General features: G+C 37.8%; 1 non-coding gene across 1 annotated transcript; it reads right to left on the bottom strand.

Annotated features, from left to right (window-relative positions):
* Positions 1–1,825: 1,825 nt before the first annotated feature.
* Positions 1,826–1,933, bottom strand: LOC112759975 (small nucleolar RNA R71). The gene has a single exon (XR_003180434.1). It is a non-coding gene; the product is annotated as a small nucleolar RNA R71 (small nucleolar RNA).
* Positions 1,934–14,920: the final 12,987 nt, after the last annotated feature.

Genomic DNA, 14,920 nt, shown 5'->3' on the forward strand with positions numbered 1-14,920 from the left:
TTGTTCTTGGCCAGTCTTCTTGTTTGATCTTCATATTTTCTTGTTTTGTGTCTTTTCTTATTTTTCATATGCATTCTTGCATTCATAGTGTTTATACATGAAAAATTTCTAAGTTTGGTGTCTTGCATGTTTTCTTTGCCTCAAAAATTTTTCAAAAATATGTTCTTGATGTTCATCATGATCTTCAAAGTGTTCTTGGTGTTCATCTTGACATTCATAGCATTCTTGCATGCATTCATTGTTTTGATCCATAACTTTCATGCATTGCATCATTTTCATGTTTTTCTCTCTCATCATTAAAAATTCAAAAATCAAAAAAAATATCTTCTCCTTTTTCTTCTCATAAATTCGAAAATTTGAGTTGACTTTTTTAAAACTTTTTAAAATTTAATTGTTTCTTATGAGTCAAATCAAATTTTCAATTTAAAAATCTTATCTTTTTCAAAATCTTTTTCAAAAATCAAATCTTTTTCATTTATTTTATTTATTTTTGAAAATTATAAAAATATTTTTCTAAAATATTTTTTTATTTTATCTCATAATTTTCGAAAATATTATCAACAATTAATGTTTTGATTCAAAAATTTCAAGTTTGTTACTTGTTAAGAAAGATTCAAACTTTAAGTTCTAGATTCATATCTTGTGATTTCTTGTGAATCAAGTCATTTAATTGTGATTTTAAAAATCAAATCTTTTTCAAAACTAATTTCAATCATATTTTTTCAAAAATATCTTTTTTATCTTATCTTTTTCAAAATCATATCTTTTCAATCATATCTTTTTAAAACATATCCTTTTCAAAAATTTGATTTTAAAATATCTTTTCTAACTTCTTATCTTCTTATCTTTTCAAAAATTGATTTTCAAAATTTGTTTCAACTAACTAACTAACTCTTTGTTTGTTTCTTATCTTTTTCAAAACTACCTAACTAACTCTCTCTCTAATTTTCGAAATATCTCCTTCTTTTTTCAAAAATTCTTTTTAATTAACTAATTGTTTCAAAATTCAATTTTAATTTATTTCTTCTTTTAATTTTCGAAAATCACTAACCATTTTTCAAAAATAATTTTTGAAAATTCTCTTTCTCTCTCATCTCCTTCTATTTATTTATTCATCTACTAACACTTCATCTCACCCAAATTCGAACCCCCTCTTCCATCTGTGTTCGAATTTTCTCTTCTTCCCTTCTTTACATTACATTCTTTTCTTCTTCTACTCACACAGGGGAACCTCTATACCTGGGTAAAAAGGATCCCTATTATTATTATTTTTCTGTTCCCTCTTTTTTATATGAGCAGGAGCAAGGACAAGAACATTCTTGTTGAAACAGACCCTGAACCTGAAAGGACTCTGAAGAGGAAACTAAGAGAAGCTAAAATACAACAATCCAGAGATAACCTTACAGAATTTTTCGAACAAGAAGAGGATATGGCAGCCGAAAATAATAATAATGCAAGGAGGATGCTTGGTGACTTTACTGCACCTAATTCTAATTTACATGGAAGAAGCATCTCCATCCCCACCATTGGAGCAAACAATTTTGAGCTGAAACCTCAATTAGTTTCTCTGATGCAGCAGAACTGCAAGTTCCATGGACTTCCATCTGAAGATCTTTTTCAGTTCTTAACTGAATTTTTGCAGATCTGTGATACTGTTAATACTAATGGAGTAGATCCTGAAGTCTACAGGCTCATGCTTTTCCCTTTTGCTGTAACAGACAGAGCTAGAGTGTGGTTGGACTCTCAACCCAAAGATAGCCTGAACTCTTGGGATAAGCTGGTCAAGGCTTTCTTAGCCAAGTTCTTTCCTCCTCAAAAGCTGAGTAAGCTTAGAGTGAATGTTCAAACTTTCAGACAGAAAGAAGGTGAATCCCTCTATGAAGCTTGGGAGAGATACAAGGAACTGACCAAAAAGTGTCCTTCTGACATGCTTTCCGAATGGACCATCCTGGATATATTCTATGATGGTCTATCTGAATTAGCTAAGATGTCATTGGATACTTCTGCAGGTGGATCCATTCACCTAAAGAAAACGCCTGCAGAAGCTCAAGAACTCATTGACATGGTTGCTAATAACCAGTTCATGTACACTTCTGAGAGGAATCCTGTGAGTAATGGGACGCCTCAGAAGAAGGGAGTTCTTGAAATTGATACTCTGAATGCTATATTAGTTCAGAACAAAATATTGACTCAGCAAGTCAATATGATTTCTCAGAGTCTGAATGGAATACAAGCTACATCCAACAGTACTCAAGAGGCATCTGCTGAAGAAGAAGCTTATGATCCTGAGAATCCTGCAATTGCAGAGGTGAATTATATGGGTGAACCCTATAGAAACACCTATAATCCCTCATGGAGAAATCACCCAAATCTCTCATGGAAGGATCAACAAAAGCCTCAACAAGGCTTTAATAATGGTGGCAGAAATAGGTTTAACAATAGTAAACCTTTTCCATCATCCACTCAGCAACAGACAGAGAACTCTGAACAAAATACATCTAATTTAGCAAACTTAGTCTCTGATCTGTCCAAGGCCACTGTAAGTTTCATGAATGAAACAACGTCCTCAATTAGAAATTTAGAGGCATAAGTGGGCCAGCTGAGTAAAAGGATCACTAAAATCTCTCCTAGTACTCTCCCAAGCAATACAGATGAAAATCCAAAAGGAGAGTGCAAGGCCATTGAATTAACTATCATGGCCGAACCCACAAGAGAGGAGGAGGACGTGAATCCCAAAGAAGAAGACCTCCTGGGACGTCCAGTGATCAATAAGGAGTTCCCCTCTGAGGAACCAAAGGAATCTGAGACTCATCTAGAGACCATAGAGATTCCATTGAACCTCCTTATGCCATTCATGAGCTCTGATGAGTATTCTTCTTCTGAAGAGAATGAGGATGTTACTGAAGAGCAAGTTGCCAAGTTCCTTGGTGCAATCATGAAGTTGAATGCCAATTTATTTGGTGATGAGACTTGGAGAGATGAACCTCCCCTGTTTACCAATGAATTAAATGCATTGGATCAACTGAGATTGCCTCAGAAGAAACAGGATCCTGGAAAGTTCCTAATACCTTGTACCATAGGCACCATGACCTTTGAGAAGGCTCTATGTGACCTGGGGTCAGGAATAAACCTCATGCCACTCTCTGTAATGGAGAAACTGGGAATCTTTGAGGTGCAAGCTGCTAAAATCTCATTAGAGATGGCAGATAATTCCAGAAAATAGGCTTATGGACAAGTAGAGGACATATTAGTAAAGGTTGAAGGCCTTTACATCCCTGCTGATTTCATAATCCTAGATACTGGGAAGGATGAGGATGAAATCATCATCCTTGGAAAACCCTTCCTAGCCACAGCAAGAGCTGTGATTGATGTTAATAGAGGTGAACTAGTCCTTCAATTGAATGAGGACTCCCTTGAGTTTAAAACTCAAGGACATCCTTCTGTAAACATGGAAAAGAGGCACAGTAAGCTTCTCCCACTGCAGAGTCAACTAGAGCCCCCACAGCCAAACTCTAAGTTTGGTGTTGGGAGGCCACAACCAAACTCTAAGTTTGGTGTTGAACTCCCATATCCAAACTCTAAGTTTGGTGTTGGGGAGTCTCAACAATGCTCTGAACATCTGTGAGGCTCCATGAGAGCCCACTGTCAAGCTATTGACATTAAAGAAGTGCTTGTTGGGAGGCAACCCAATTTTTATTTAATGTTAATTTATTTCTATTGTTCTTTCATGTTTTATTAGGTTCATGATCATGTGGAGTCACAAAATAAATAGAAAAATCAAAAATAGAATCAAAAACAGCAGAAGAAAAATCACACCCTGGAGGAGGAGTTCACTGGCATTCAAACTACCAGTAAGGATCATCTGTCTGGCATTCAACGCTAGAACAGAGCATGGATCTGGCGTTGAACGCCAGAAACAAGCAGCATCCTGGCGTTCAGACGCCAGAAATGTGCTGCATCTGGGCGCTGAACGCCCAGAACAAGCACCAATTCGGCGTTTAAACGCCAGAATTACATGCAAAGGCATTTTACATGCCTAATTGGTGCAAGGATGCAATTCCTTGACACCTCAGGATCTGTGGACCCCACAAGATTATCTCAGCATCTGTGGACCCCACAGAATTCCCACCTACCTCCACTCATACTCTTCCCTCTTCTCAATGTTCATCCTCTCTTCCCAATAAACACCCTTCCCCAAAACCATTCCCCAATCACCTCAAGCTCTCTTCCCTATTACCTATTCGCCACTCACATCCACCCACTCTTCCCCGTAAACCTACTTCATACACCCCACCTACCTTCAAAATTCAAAATCACTTTCCCACCCAAACCACCCTAAATGGCCGAACCTAACCCCTCTCCCTTCACTATATAAACCCCTACATTCTTCTTCATCTATTCTTTCTTCTCTTGCTCGAGAGCGAGCAATATTCTAAGTTTGGTGTGGTAAAAGCATAAGCTTTTTATTTTTCCATTACCATTGATGGCACCCAAGACCGGAGAATCCTTTAGAAAAGGGAAAGGGAAGACAAAAGCTTCCACCTCTGAGTCATAGGAGATGGAAAGATTCATCTCCAAAGCTCATCAAGACCACTTCTATGATGTTGTGGCCAAGAAGAAGGTGATCCCCGAGGTCCCTTTCAAGCTCAAGAGAAATGAGTATCCGGAGATCCGACATGAAATCCAAAGAAGAGGTTGGGAAGTTCTAACAAACCCCATTCAACAAGTCGGCATCCTAATGGTTCAAGAGTTCTATGCCAATGCATGGATCACTAGGAACCATGATCAAAGTAAGAACCTGAATCCAAAGAATTATATTACAATGGTTCGGGGGAAATACTTAGATTTTAGTCCGAAAAATGTGAGGTTGGCGTTCAACTTGCCTATAATGCAAGGAGATGCACGCCCCTACACTAGAAGGGTCAATTTTGATCAAAGGTTGGACCAAGTCCTCATGGACATATGTATGGAAGGAGCTCAATGGAAGATTGACTCAAAAGGCAAACCGGTTCAACTTAGAAGACTGGACCTTAAGCCTGTGGCTAGAGGATGGTTGGAGTTCATCCAACGCTCCATCATCCCCACTAGCAACCGATCTGAAGTTACTGTGGATCGGGCCATCATGATTCATAGCATCATGATTGGTGAGGAAGTAGAAGTTCATGAAGTCATCTCCCTTGAACTCTACAAAATAGCCGAAAAGTCCTCCCCCTTGGCAAGGCTAGCTTTCCCTCATCTTATTTGCCATCTATGTTACTCAGCTGAAGCTTTCATAGAAGAAGACATTCCCATTGAGGAAGAGAAGCCCATCACTAAGAAAAGGATGGAGCAAACAAGAGAGCCCACTCATGGAGCTCAAGACACACGTGAGGAAGCTCACCATCAAGAAATCCCTGAGATACCTCAAGGGATGCACTTTCCTCCACAGAATTTTTGGGAGCAAATCAACACCTCCCTAGGAGAATTAAGTTCCACCATGGGACAATTAAGGGTGGAACATCAAGAGCACTCCATCATCCTTCATGACATTAGAGAAGATCAAAGAGCAATGAGGGAGGAGCAACAAAGACAAGGAAGAGACATAGAAGAGCTCAAGGACATCACTGGTTTCTCAAGGAGAAAATAACACCATCACTAAGGTGGATTCATTCCTTGTTCTTACATTCTCTGTTTTTCGTTTTCTTTATGTTAAGTGATTATCCATGTTTGTGTCTTATTACATGATCATTAGTATTTAGTAACTATGTATTAAAGTTATGAATGTCCTATGAATCCATCACCTCTCTTAAATGAAAAATGTTTTAATTCAAAAGAACAAGAAGTACATGAGTTTCGAATTTATCCTTGAACTTAGTTTAATTATATTGATGTGGTGACAATGCTTCTTGTTTTCTGAATGAATGCTTGAACAGTGCATATGTATTTTGAAGTTGTTGTTTAAGAATGTTAAATATGTTGGCTCTTGAAAGAATGATGACAAGGAGACATATTATTTGATAATCTGAAAAATCAAAAAGAATGATTCTTGAAGCAAGAAAAAGCAGTGAATACAAATAGCTTGCAGAAAAAAAATGGCGAAAAAAAATAGAAAGAAAGAAAAAGAAAAAGCAAGCAGAAAAAGCCAAAAGCTCTTAAAACCAAAAGGCAAGAGCAAAAAGCCAATAGCCCTTAAAACCAAAAGGCAAGGGTAATAAAAAGGATCCCAGGGCTTTGAGCATCAGTGGATAGGAGGGCCTAAAGGAATAAAATCCTGGCCTAAGCGGCTAAACTAAGCTGTCCCTAACCATGTGCTTGTGGCGTGAAGGTGTCAAGTGAAAACTTGATACTGAGCGGTTAAAATCAAGGTCCAAAGCAAAAAAAAGAGTGTGCTTAAGAACCCTGGACACCTCTAATTGGGGACTTTAGCAAAGCTGAGTCACAATCTGAAAAGGTTCACCCAGTTATGTGTCTGTGGCATTTATGTATCCGGTGGTAATACTGGAAAACAAAGTGCTTAGGGCCACGGCCAAGACTCATAAAGTAGCTATGTTCAAGAATCAACATACTGAACTAGGAGAATCACTAACACTATCTGAACTCTGAGTTCCTATAGATGCCAATCATTCTGAACCTCAACAGATAAAGTGAGATGCCAAAACTATTCAAGAGGCAAAAAGCTACAAGTCCCGCTCATCTGATTGGAGCTATGTTTCATTGATAGTTTGGAATTTATAGTATATTCTCTTCTTTTTATCCTATTTGATTTTCAGTTGCTTGGGGACAAGCAACAATTTAAGTTTGGTGTTGTGATGAGCGGATAATTTATACGCTTTTTGGCATTGTTTTTAGTATGTTTTTAGTAAGATCTAGTTACTTTTAGGGATGTTTTCATTAGTTTTTATGTTAAATTCACATTTCTAGACTTTACTAGGAGTTTGTGTGCTTTTCTGTGATTTCAAGTATTTTCTGGCTGAAATTGAGGGAGTTGAGCAAAAATCAGATTCAGAGGTAGAAGAAGGACTACTGATGTTGTTGGATTCTGACCTCCCTGCACTTAAAGTGAATTTTTTGGAGCTACAGAACTCAAAATGGCGCGCTTTCAATTGCGTTAGAAAGTAGACATTCAGGGCTTTCCAGTAATATATAATAGTCCATACTTTGGCCGAATTTAGACGATGCAAAAGGGCGTTGAACGCCAGTTCTATGCTGCAGTCTGGAGTTAAACGCCAGAAACACGTCACGAACCAGAGTTGAACGCCAAAAACACGTTACAACTTGGCGTTTAACCCCAGAAGAAGCCTCTGCACGTGTAAACTTCAAGCTCAGCCCAAGCACACACTAAGTGGGCCCCGGAAGTGGATTTATGCATCAATTACTTATTTCTGTAAACCCTAGTAACTAGTTTAGTATAAATAGAACTTTTTACTAGTCTTTTAGACATCTTATGATTTTTTAGTTCATCTTTGGATCATATTGATCACGTTTTGGGGACTGGCCTCTCGGCCATGCCTGAACCTTCATCACTTATGTATTTTTCAACGGTAGAGTTTCTACACTCCATAGATTAAGGTGTGGAGCTCTGCTGTTCCTCATGAATTAATGCAAAGTACTACTGTTTTCTATTCAATTCAACTTATTCCGCTTTTAAGATATCCATTCGCACCCAAGAACATGATGAATGTGATGATTATGTGACGCTCATCATCATTCTCACTTATGAACGCGTGCCTGACAAACACTCCCGTTCTACATGCAAACAAGCTAGAATGAGTATCTCTTAGATATCTAATACAGAGGACCGAGTCCGAGTTATTAGTATCTTCGTGGTATAAGTTAGAACCCATGGATGGCCATTCCTGAGATCCGGAAAGTCTAAACCTTGTCTGTGGTATTCCGAGTAGGATCTGGGAAGGGATGGCTGTGACGAACTTCAAACTCGCGAGTGCTGGGCGTAGTGACAGATGCAAAAGGAGGGTGAATCCTATTCCAGTATGATCGAGAACCTCAGATGATTAGTCGTGCCATGACAAAGCATTTGGACCTTTTTCACAAGAGGATGGGATGTAGCCATTGACAACGGTGATGCCCTTACAGAAAGCTTGCCATGGAAAGGAGTAAGACTGATTGGATGAAGATAGCGGGAAAGCAGAGATTCAGAGGAACAAAAGCATCTCTATACGCTTATCTGAAATTCTCACCAATGAATTACATAAGTGTTTCTATCTTTATTTTCTATTTATTTATTATTTATTTTCGAAAACTCCATAACTATTTGATATCCGCCTGACTGAGATTTACAAGGTGACCATAGCTTGCTTCATACCAACAATCTCCGTGGGATCGACCCTTACTCACGTAAGGTTTTATTACTTGGACGACCCAGTGCACTTGCTGGTTAGTTGTGCGAAGTTGTGAAGTTATGTTTGGACCATGGTATTGTGCACCAGTTTTGGCACCATTGCCAAGGAGAGAACGAGCAACAAATTTTACAACCTAACCTGAGTAACAATTTCGCATACGAGTCCCAGTGAGCGTCTTTCTCTTTCGGGGGTTGGTGATAATCGTCACCTCAGGATCGTCTTCAACTTGTGCCCCCTTACCCCAGTTTGTCTCGTTGGCAACATGTATCTCGCCGGTGTTCCCAGGAGGTACTTCGGTCGAAGGGTGAGACTGAACTTCACCCTCACCAACCTAGACCTAGGGTTCAACAGTAGAAGTTTTTGAGATGTCGTCATCACTCTCTTCCGCCGGGAAGAAGTGAGTCATCAGGCAAGCTATTGTCGTGTTCTTGGCATCCATTGCGACTACAAAAATAAACAACAAGTTAAAAGATAAAAAAAAAACATGAAGTTTTAGAAAGACAAGCTAGTCAGGAAAAGGAGATAATAATGAAGTTTGAGTCTTACCCACACACTCGCGCTCGGATTCCCAGTCGCCCATCAATAAATGAGGATTAAGATTATTACTACCAAAAATTGCTGAGAGGATGTCAGCGATTTGCCAACCCTCCTGACCTAGTCCCTCATAGGTCATCTTTATCAAATAGTTGGAGCCGGCGCCGAAGCTCGAATATGTCAGTATCCGTCTCTTACCCTCTAAGGTAAGCCAAAAGGGATGGCAACCTGATAAACCCCAATTTTGTAGTTTATCTTGTACTTAATTTGGGGGATTTTATCAACTTTTCTCACATTTATTCAATGAAATAGCATGATTTTACAATTCTCCCTAAATTTGTGCATAAGTATGAAAATATGTTTTTAGGCCTTAAAATAGCTAAATTTAATTCACTTTAATTCCATTCGATGCCTTGATATGTTTGTAAAGTAGTTTTAGGTTTAGAAGGCAAAGATTGGGTTGAAGGAATGAAGAAAAAGCATGCAAAGTGGGAGAACTCATGAAGAAATGAAGGAACCGCAAAGCTGTCAAGCCTGACCTCTTCACACTCAAACGATCATAACTTGAGCTACAGAAGTCCAAATGAGGCGGTTTTAGTTGTGTTGGAAAGCTAACATCTGGAGCTTCAAAATGATATAAAATTTGCCATAGTTTCTGGATGTCTAGGGATGCACACGTGCACTGTACACGTGCGCGTCGATAGAGTAGCGTTGGTCCACTTTGGGCAACTCGTTGGGGGAGCAATTGTTTTGTAGTGTAGCATCATGTAGGTTAGTTTCTAGAGAGAGAAGCTCCCTCTTCTCTCTAGAATTAGGTTAGGTTAATCTCTTCTAGATCTAGGTTCAATCTCATATTTTCATCTTGTTTCCTTTATGATTTCTTATTCCTACTACTTGATTCTCTTAGTCTTCATGTTAAATTCTCTTTTATGTTTCTTTTGTGATGATGAACTCTTGATGGATTTGGATCTCTTTTATGAAATTTGTGTTTGATGTCTTATAATTGTTTATTTGAGTTGTTGATTTACTTTCTTTCAATTGATAGTTGGTACATTTATTATTCTTGCATTTTTACTATGCTTTCCTTTTATGCCTTCCAAGTGTTTGATAAAATGCTTGGTTGGGCTTTAGAGTAGATTTTGAGCATTCTTGGCTTGGGAAGAGTAATTGGGCAATCTTGAGTCATTAATAACCAATTTAGATTGGTGATCTAGAGTTGTTAGTTAATATCATTCTCAATGACTCTAATCTTTTGCTAATTCAATTAGTGAGTTGATTAGGATTTTTGATTTGAGATTAACTAGTCTTGTTTGACTTTCTCTAATGGAAGATAACTTATACCTTCTTCCAACATTGGGGATGACGAAATAAGATAAATTTCTTATTAATTATTGTTATGATTAATGACTAGGATGGAAAGCCTATGATCTCAAACCTTGCTATGAATATCTCTCTTTATTAATTACTTTCTTTAATTGCTCTCTTTACTTTTCTTGTCATTTATTTTATTGCCCTTTTTACCAAACCAAACCCCTTTGTCCTTTATAGCCAATAATTGAGCATTTTATTACAATTCCTTGTGAGACGACCCAGAGTTCAAATACTTCGGTTAATTTTTATTTGGGGTTTGTACTTGTGACAACTCAAATTTTTTATTGGGAGGATTGTTTGTTGGTGTAGAACTATACTTGCAATGAGAATTCATTCAATTGAGAAAATTCTATACCATCACAACAAATTCTACTCATCAAAATGGTGCCGTTACCGGGGAGTTGCAATGGTGTTATATTATTGGCTATTGTATATATGTTAATAGGCTTCTTTGTTAGTTTTGCTTGCTTTAGGAGTTAATGTTTATTAGTTCTTATTAGTAGTTGTTTTTATTCTCTTTGCTATTATGAATTCTCATCCTCACTTTGGCTATGAGTTTGGTTCAAATTATGTTATAGGAAATGGGAGCTACAATGAGGATGTGCATCAAGGATGGAGCAATCAAGGATGGAGAGAGCCTCAAGGGATTGATCAACCTTCTTGGCAACAACAACCTCCGGATTCTTATGGGTATAATCCTAATCCTAATGCATATCCATCTAATGGATGTGGTGATCCTTATTGTGATTGTCAACAACCACCACCACATGCCTATGAACCACCCCTCAACATGGTTTTGAACCACCTTACTCACAAGCCCCATACCACCAAACACCTCCATATGACCCTAATCCATATCCACCATACCAACCACCTTGTGAACCATATGAACCATATGAAGAACCACCCCAATTCCACCACCAATACCCTCAAGAACCACCACCTCCATACTATTACCAAGATGAATCACCTCTCATGTTTGATAACTTTCAACCACATAATAAATTTCCCTTTCCACGACAACCCTCCATGGAAGAACACCCATATCCATCCATCCAAGAGCCAATGGATCGTCTCAAAGAAACAATGGATCGGCTTCAAGCAAAAACCCGTCAAAAAGAGCAAGAGGAAGCCCAAAGGATGAATGAAGTTATTGAGACTAACCTTGCCAAAATTAAAGCCGCCTTGGACTCCCGGGACTCATGCAACAAGTAAAGCATCTCTACGGATGAATGTGAGAAATCAACTGAAGAAAGGAGCATGAAGGAGATTTTAGAATCTCAACATGAGGACAAGGAGATGGGGTGTGTCTTACAACAAGTGGAGAGTAAAGAGATTATTAATGAAGAAGAAATGGTTGAAAGCCTAGGCAAAGTTGAACAAGAGGTGGATTTCAAGCTTGAGAACACTTCCACACGAAGTGATATTGTTGATGATCTTGTGGAAGTTGTTGAACCTTCTTCCAATGAGCTTGAATTTGGTGTTGAGGAGGATAATGCGCAACCTCCAAGGCATAGTACAAATGATGAAAGATTGGAAGAGGTTGATCAAGAGATGGATTCAATCATTGAGAATTTCTTATCTACAATTGAATCCTCTCCCATTGTGCTTGAAATTGAGATCAAAGAAGAAGATGCACAACCTCCCATGCCCTTGGTGAGTAATAAAGAAGAGATTGAATTGGAAGAGAGCCACCAAGAGGAAGAGGTTGAAGTTGAGGAAAGTTGTAAAGAGGTGGAGGTAATCATGGAAGAGTACAAGGGAATGGAACTTACAAGACCATTGGAGACGTCCCTTCCTAAGTCACCATCCAACACAACATTCAAGTGGGTAAAATTCTTATCTCTAATCTTTACTTTCCCACTTGAATATGGTTTGATTGAGACGGATGGGCAACTTAGAGCTCTTTGTGGGGTTAAGAGCAAAAGAGAATTTATTAGTAGGTGGAAATGCCAATCAAGGTTCTTTATGGTTGGAAACTCAAAGTCTAAGTGCAATGGTTGGTATAGTTCTCAAATAAAGGGGTCTAGGAAGATGCTTTGGTGTTTACTTGAGAATTCGGATCACTTCTCACCCAATTGGAATTGTGATGGTCAACTTGAAGATGGGTGTAAAAATAAGATTTAGGATCCGGGAATAGATGAAGATCAATTTTGGAAGCCCTTAGCTTGTGTGGAACTTCATCAAAGCTTGGTGTCATTGGTTTTGAATTTTGGAGCTTACTTGAAGTCCAAGCATTGGTGGAGGTTTCAAGATGAGTACAAGCATAAGCCACCATAACAAAGAGCCTTCCAAATGTCTAACTTAAGGACTTAAACTAAAAGTGCTAGGTGGAAGACATCCCACCATGGTAAACTCTTTCCATTCTCTTGTAAATATAATCAATGGATGAATTGGGTTGCCATTGTTAGGAAGTTTTCTTCTTTGCATACTCTTGTTTTAACATTTTGGTAGTTGGTTTGTTTGATTAGATTTGTGCCTTAAGTTGTAGTTTAGATTGTTGTTGAGTAGTGTTTTGCTTGTAGTATAAGTTTTGTTTTTAGTGTATTTGAAAATTTTTCAAAAACCAAAAAGATTTTTGTTAAATTTGATTTTTGATTGTTTTAGAATGCTTGTAAATTAGGAGAGTGCCCTATTTTCAAAAAAAAAAGGGCATCCGTGCGCAAGCGTGCTGTGCGCACACGCATCGGTGGTGCATCTCACACTCCTAGTACAAAAAACCAGAGAGTTATGCCCAGTTTGTGCCTATTCTGTGCCTGCAACCCACGCACAAGCGTGCATAACGCGTACGCATTGGTCGCCATCTTTGCATCCACGCGTAAGCGCACATGGCGCGTACGCGTCCTTCTGCCAATCTGCGCATCGGTGTGTGGGCGTGCATGACGCGTCCGCGTCGCAAAAAAAGAGTTTTTTTTCTCATCTTCCATTTTCTTTTGTCCATTGCATTCGCATACTTTTATTTTTTTTATTTTCATTTTGTTTTTATAGCTTGTTTTTACCTTCTTTTTTTTTAAGTTTCTTATTTTAACAATGTTGTTGCATTTTCCTACTCAATTGTTGAGAATTTTTTGGTTAATCTTGGTGCTTCTTGACTTGTTTGATATTGTTGGGTGATGAAACTTTTAAATCAATGCTTAATCTTGTATGACTCTTATATTCTTTGTGCATCGATATGAACTTGCATGTCTTTCATGACCCACTCTTTCTAGTCGAACTTGATGCTTGTGAGTGCTCTTCATCCTTTGACTTTACTCTTGCATCAAGTGTTAATTAATATGCCTTAGCTTATATTGTTTTCTTACTCACATGTTGTAGCTACCATGTAGTGAGAACCATACTCTTATTTGGTATTAGCCCTCGCCTATGTTCTATTTGCTTTGATATCTTTGTTGTAGGCTTAATTATCCTTCTTTCTCTTTCCTTTTAGGTTGGCCACCAAGAAGGAAAGGAATGGAAAAGCTTTTAAATGGGACAACAAACAAGTTCATCCGCACAACCTTTTAAAGGAGCTCATCAATTGTAGCAACCCGTCCACCTTGCTCTTCTTTGCATGCACCGAGGACGGTGCAAATTTTTAGGTGTGGGGAAGTCGTCCGACCAATCTCCATGGGTAACAATTTCTTTCTTTCAACACCAATTCTTAATTTTCTTTGTTAGCTAGTTGTTGCATTGCATGATAGATTACATGTTAGTTAGAATTTGTACATATTTCACCATTTCTTTTTATGATAGGACTACTTGGTTAGGGTGATGATTTCTTTTCCAAGAAAAATTATTTTTAGGGCACCCTACCAATTTGAAAAAAAATTGTGTTGAACTTGCTTGAAGAATTATTTTGGAACATGGCTTTTGAGCTAAGAACACAAGCATGTGAGTTTTGCAATTGTGTGGTTACATCTTATAACCACTTATTTCCATTCTTGTGTGTATTATTCTCTCTCTTTGACTGTAATCTTTGATTTGTTTAATTCTTTATGTCCATTATTCTATGTATACGTGCATTTATATGATTGAGGCCATCATTTCATTTAGCTCACTTACCCAAATAGCCTACCTTTCATCAACCATTGTTAGCCACTTTTGAGCCTATTTAATCCCTTTTGTTCTTAATTGTAACACATCACTACCCCTAAGTGAAAAATAATAAATATCCTTAATTTAGATCTTTGATTAGCTTAGGCTAGTGAGGGCATGTATCATTTGGGTATGGGAAACTTGGGACATTGGTTGAGGTAAAAGTGTAATTTTTATTTTTGTTGAAAATATTAGGAATTGGGTACATACTTATGCATTAAATATGTAAAACCATATGCATTGATACGTTTGTATATACTTTTGAAAAAAAATGTGAAAAAAATTATAAAAGAGACAAGAATATATGGAAAAAATGCAATAAAAATGGGACAAAAATGCCCCAAAATAAAGTTCAATAAAAATCAATGCATATGAAATGTTAATTAAAGAGAATGCATGAGTATGTGAAAAAAGTGAGAATCATGGGTAGCTAGGTTGTGTATTAAAATTGTATAGGTTGTCATATGTGTTTGGTGAGAGCTTAGGTTAATCAAAGATTCAAATTTCAAGCTCACTTGACCATATATATTCCTACCTTTACCCTAGTCCCATTACAATCTATGAATAAGTCCTCGTGATGAATGTATGCATGCATTGAATAA

The sequence above is a fragment of the Arachis hypogaea genome, chromosome 16, assembly GCF_003086295.3.
Source record: "Arachis hypogaea cultivar Tifrunner chromosome 16, arahy.Tifrunner.gnm2.J5K5, whole genome shotgun sequence".
NCBI lineage: Eukaryota > Viridiplantae > Streptophyta > Magnoliopsida > Fabales > Fabaceae > Arachis > Arachis hypogaea.